Source organism: Meles meles, chromosome 8, assembly GCF_922984935.1.
Source record: "Meles meles chromosome 8, mMelMel3.1 paternal haplotype, whole genome shotgun sequence".
Lineage (NCBI taxonomy): Eukaryota > Metazoa > Chordata > Mammalia > Carnivora > Mustelidae > Meles > Meles meles.
Genome location: NC_060073.1, coordinates 13,294,554 through 13,300,553, shown reverse-complemented (window position 1 = coordinate 13,300,553; position 6,000 = coordinate 13,294,554).

Below are 6,000 nucleotides of genomic sequence, written 5' to 3'. Positions count from 1 at the left end.
GGTCCCCACATGAAGAATTTCTCGTGGATTACATGATTTCGTTTAAGAAGAGATCACACCTTACGGAAAGGATATGCTACCGAAGATGTCGGGCGGTTCAAGACTTGAGTAACTTGACACTGTATTTTCCAGAAGAATCATTCTAAAAGGGTGGGGAGGAATCTTCAGCCACTTCAGAATATTTTGGCCTTTATGCTAGTCTTTATTTACTAAACACTAAGATCTCTAACGTTTCCCGGCGCAGGCACTCCTAAATTAACTGCTTGGCATGTCACGACAGTTCTTGGGGCTTTCTCCTAGTGTTTTATCATATCTAACTCCCATTACAAAGTTATTGATTTTGGACTGTGTTTTTTTCGGCACTCATGCCAGCACTTAATGAAGTCTGAGAAAATATCATTCTAGGATGCAGGAAGTATTTGAAAGGACAATGCGGACTTTGAAAACAGCACAGTAGTCATTAGCATCCCCTCTCAGAAGTTAGGACGCACATACACAATGGCCCCGTTCTCACGATGTGAACATTAATAGCTGTTATCAAGGGATACTGCCACATGATAATGGTTGTGAACGCGGTGCGCCGGCCCTCACAACTCGCCAATTTTGAAATCATGTAACCTTAGTGATTTTTTTTTTTTAAATTTAGGGAGTTTGGGCATGTTCTTCTGGCTTGGTCAGAAGAGCATGTGACTCTTGATCTCAGGGTTGTGCATTTGAGCCCCATGTTGGAGGTGGACATTACTTAAAATCTTAAAAAAAAAAGAATTTGGGGGATTTGCAATTTTTCAAATTTGCTTAACTCAGTTTTACATAATATGTCATAGTACCACACCCCTTATGTTCCTTTTTTGTAGATGACGAATGGAGTCTTAGAAAGCAGCTAATCTCCTATGTGGAATTTAAGAAACAACACAGAGGATCGTGGGGGAAGGGAGGGAAAAATAAAACAAGATGAAATCAAAGAGGGAGACAAACCATAAGAGATTCTTTTTTTTTTTTAATTTTTTTTTTCATTTATTTGACACAGAGAAATCACAACTAGGCAGAGAGGCAGGCAGAGAGAGAGGAGGAAGCAGGCTCCCCGCGGAGCAGAGAGCCCGATGTGGGGCTCGATCCCAGGACCCTGGGATCATGACCTGAGCCGAAGGCAGAGGCTTTAACCCACTGAGCCACCCAGGTGCCCCACCATAAGAGATTCTTAACTGTAGGAAATAAACTGAGGGTTGATAAGGGGTGGAGGGGTAACTGGGTAACGGGCATTAAGGAGGGCACCTGATCTAATGAGCACTGGATGTTATATATGACCAATGAACTGCTGAACTCTACCTCTGAAACTAATAATACACTATACGTTAATTAATTGAATTGAAAATAAATTAAAAAAAAAAAGCAGTTAAGCTACAAAGGGACACCTGGCTGGCTTACTTGGAAGAACAAGTAGCTCTTGATCTTGGAGTGATGAGTTCAAGCCCCATGTTGGATATAGAGATTACTTAAAAATAAAATCTTTGGGTGCCTGGGTGGGTCAGTTGGTTAAGCAACTGCCTTTGGCTCAGGTCATCGTCCTGGAGTCCTGGAATCAAGTCCTGCATTGGGCTCCCTGCTTAGTGGGGAGTCTGCTTCTCCTTCTGACCCTCTCCTCTCTCATGCTCTCTCTCTCACTCTCTCAAGTAAATAAATAAAATCTTAAAAAAAAAAATTAGGGGCACCTGGCTGGCTTAGTGGGTTAAAGCCTCTGCCTTCAGCTCCAGCCATGATCTCAGGGTCCTGGGATCGAGCCCAGCATGGGGCTTTCTGCTCAGGGGGGAGCCTGCTTCCCTCTCTCTCTCTTTGCCTGTCTCTCTGCCTACTTGTGATCTCTGTCAAATGAATAAATAAAATCTTTAAAAATAAATAAATAAAAATAAAAATGAACTCTTTACAAATTAAAAATAATTAGGGGGATTTGCAGTTTTTCAAATTTGCTTAACTCAAATTTACATGCTATATAAAGTACAATCCCATTATATCCTCTTTTTGTAGATGAAAATGAGGTCTTAGAAAGCAATTAATTTTACAAAGTGGCACCTGCCTGGCTTAGTGGGAAGAGCATGTGACTCTTAATCTCGGGATGGTGAGTTTGAGCCCCACATTGGGTGTAGAGATGACTAAAAAAATAGTAATAAATGTAAAAAAAGAAAGTAATTAATCTACTCCTTTAAGGTCTCATGGTTGATGAATGATGGAGTGGACAGTAGACTCCAGTGCTCGGAAACCTAGACGCCCTTTCTCTCGAGCTAATTTCCTTTTATTTAATTAATGAATGAATGAATTTTAAAATATTTTATTTATTTATTTGACATAGAGAGACACAGCAAGAGAGGGAACACAAGGGGGGAGTGGGAGAGGGAGAAGCAGGCCTCTCGCCAAGCAGGGAGACCAATGCAGGACTCCATACCAGGATCCTAGGATCACGACTTGAGTGCAAGACAGACACCTAACGACTGAGCCACCCAGGCGCTCCGATTTATTTATTTTTATTAAAGATTTTATTTTATCTTTTTTTAAGTGGGCTCCATGCCCAACATGGGGATTGAACTAACGATCCTGCGATCAAGAGTCACGTGCTCCATGGACTGAGCCAACCAGGTGTCCCCAACGTGGTTCCATCTTTGAGAACCTACTGATATTCCTTGCCCTAAGCCTGGGTTGAAATGCCACTCATCCATCCCAAAAGCTTTCTGCAATTTTGAATCTTAGGAAGAAATGTTAGGGAAATATGAATCCCCTTATTCCAGAAAAACCCTTATACAAGTTGGAACACCTCTTCCCTCCTGCCCTGTTGTGGCTACTCAGGGAGGGGCAGTCTGTATAGAGAGGCATGGATGCTTCTGGTACTTCCTCCTTCAGGACAGGGGCTGCCTACCATCTAGATAACTCAGAGGGGCAGTCAAGTGACTTCTTGAAATAGAAAGTCAGCCTGAAGTGACCCAGACAAAAGATGAGCATTTTACAGATTCCTCTCACTGCCTTTTGTTTTGTTTTGTTTTGTTTTCAAATGATCCTTTATTGAAATATTTTCTTTGCAGTTCTTAGCTAGTGGGGCACGCCTCTGGACCACTGCTGATGTCATCTATGATGTCACGAGGGTGGTGGCCATCTGCATTGTGGCCCAGACTGGGCAGTCCCCAAGATCTCTTTAATGGTTCCAGAGAGTGCTCAGCCTAAAGATTGGTGCCGCATTTATCAGGCAATGCTGACAATCTCATCAAAAGTGATGTTTCCACTGCACTTCATGTTTTTTCTGCTTTTTTCTGTCTTTTGGCGGTTCCTCGAGGGTTTTGATAATCAGGGTAAAGGCAGAAGGATAACTTCAGTCTGAGCCTCTCTGAATGGTCAGCCTCACGGTCATCCTCCAACCCTTCCAGTCTCCAGTCACCGGTTGCCTTGGCAATGTCATCACCGTGTCTTTTGGAGACAGACCAGGGGGCTGATCTCCCAGGCTAGGGCAGACGTGTCACTAACTTTCCCACCTGTGCACCTCAGGGATACAACTTTGATCTCGTTGGGGTCCAACTTGGGCGGCATTGTGGAGGTGGCTGGTGTGGGATGAACCCAGATTCTTGATGACGGAAGACCGTTGCTCCTTCCCCTCCTCCCAGCCGAAAGCTCTTGCACATTTAATCCCGCTCTTGACGGGCAACTTGGCACACATGTGCACTCAGAGACATGTCAATACACACATACTTTTGTACATACACATGTGTACACACATACGCTGATACAAGAGTCACAGATACGCACATACACTCACATTCACACATGTGTACAAAAGCACGTGCATACCAGCCTCTGGGAAGGGGTGCCAGAGTGTCGGGGCAAACTTTCCATCCAATCCCGCCCAGCCTGGATCCCAGAGGAGAGGCTCCCGGCCACGGAGGAGCAGGGAACATTTCCCCACGGTGAGACTTTCAGAGTCAGTCAGCACTAATTACAAGGCACGGAGTAGGCTGATCCATCATCCCCCAGCGACAGGCTGCCCGAGCAGCCGCCTCCCGGCCCCTCCTCCACGGCCCTCCCTTTCTCCTTGAATGACCGCAGAATGGCTCTGCCAAGGACCAAGCGTGGTAGCCTCCGTCCAGGCCAAAATCATAAGTAGGGGTTACGCTAGCTGGGCTGCTGGCTTGTGCCTCTTCTTTTTGCACTCCGGGGGAGCTCCTGGAACACTGCCCCAGGGCCCCTTCCATGCATTATCCGCTTCCAAACCCGTGGTACCATGGGCTCCACACTGGGCTTCCTTTTCAGTATTTCGCGGAAAATTTGCAATAATCCTGCGACTTGGTACTGTTTCGCCAGGTTTGCAAATGCAGAAAAGGAGCCTGTGAAGAAATCATTTGCTCAGGGTCACCCAGCGGGGAAGGGCTGGAGATGGTCCTCAAACCAGAGTCGGCCACTAGCGTATCCCCGGGTCCCAGTGCTCCCTCCACTGTCACCCTGCCACCTCCCTGCACTGGCTTATTGCTGAGCCTGTCCTCTTGGAGGACCCACTTCCTCATCTTCTCATCTTCTCTTCTAAATCAGCTAAAGAGCCAAAGGATCCCGCGGTTGGGAAACCAAACACCAGCTTCAAGGGCCAAGGATTAAGGGCTGAGTGGAAAATGCAGAGCAACTGAGCCAGCGTGAGATGAGCAAGGAGCACCGCAGGCCAGGCTGGTGTGGTCGCACTGGCCGGACTTGGCTGACTTCAGGACATAGCGTCAGAGCCAGACTGTCCGCCCTGGATCCCCAATCCCCGGTTGTCTAGCTCTGCTTCCAGGGGACTAAGTATACTGGGCGAGTCTCTGTGGCCAGAGCAGTGGGCCACCTTAGACAAATCTGTTTCCTGTTGAAATAATTTTGAAAGCCTCCTTGAAGGCAGAGACCATGTCTTTTTGTCATTATCCTCAGCTTCAAGCATGGAGCCTGCCACTGCAGGACTCAGTACTGTATGTGTACGGACCAGCACTCAGTACGTCAGCGACACCACCAAATGCCTCTCCAAACCCTATCCACTTATTGAAATGCTGAGATTCTTCTGAGTCCAGGGCAAACCCCCATCCCCCCACGGTGTGCTCTGCTCTTCCCAGCCTATGGCACCCCGCCCCCCACAAACACAGCGCTGAACATACATTGCCTTGTGTAATTTGTCTCACGTCCATGAGTATTTGCCTCTTCACTCCAGCTACTAGGAAGCTCCTTGGGAACCTGACTCACACTGTCGTTCCCTGGCTCCATGTATACCTATAAACGTGTAGCAAATGCTTTTGATTCCCAGTGTACAGAGTTCAAGGGTGCCTGGCTGGCTCATTCTGTAGAGCTGGAGATTCTCGATCTCGGGGTCCTGAGTTCAAACCCCATGTCAGGTGGATGTAGAGCTCACTTGATTAAAAAAAAAAAAATGTTTTTTGATGTATCTCCCCGGGAAATCACTAGAGGAGGGACGGGAAATCACTAGAGGAGGGAATACCAAAGCACAGCTCCCGGCCCTGATTATCAGTCAGCGTTCTGCCTTACAAGTTATCTCTGAACCGGGGAGTTACACGTTTGTGTTTGGTGGTCTTCCTTCCTCACTGCTGTCTACACCCCGCTCCCGCTTTTGATCGCTGGGGTCAGGATTTATGACTCCATGGATGGGCTGCTTCAGTCAGAACTGGGGGGGGGGGGGGCGGGGATGGCTCTGCACCCGTTATAGAAGTGAGCTTCTGGAATCTGGAATTTTAGCTGTAGGATTAAGCACTGTGACAGCCTGGCAGATAGATTGTCTTTCTTTAACTAGTCAAAGGGCTACCGAAAGAGAATCTACACTCTGTTATTGTTCTGGGGAAGGAGGGGGGAGCCTTTCTCTTTCCCCCTAATTGATATGTAGTATCTATAGAATTCTCATCTCCAAATGCCTGAGGTGTGTAACCTAACAATTATTTACAGAAAAAGCAAAATTGGGGCACCTGGGGGGCTCAGTCAGTTAAGCATCTGTCTTCAGAT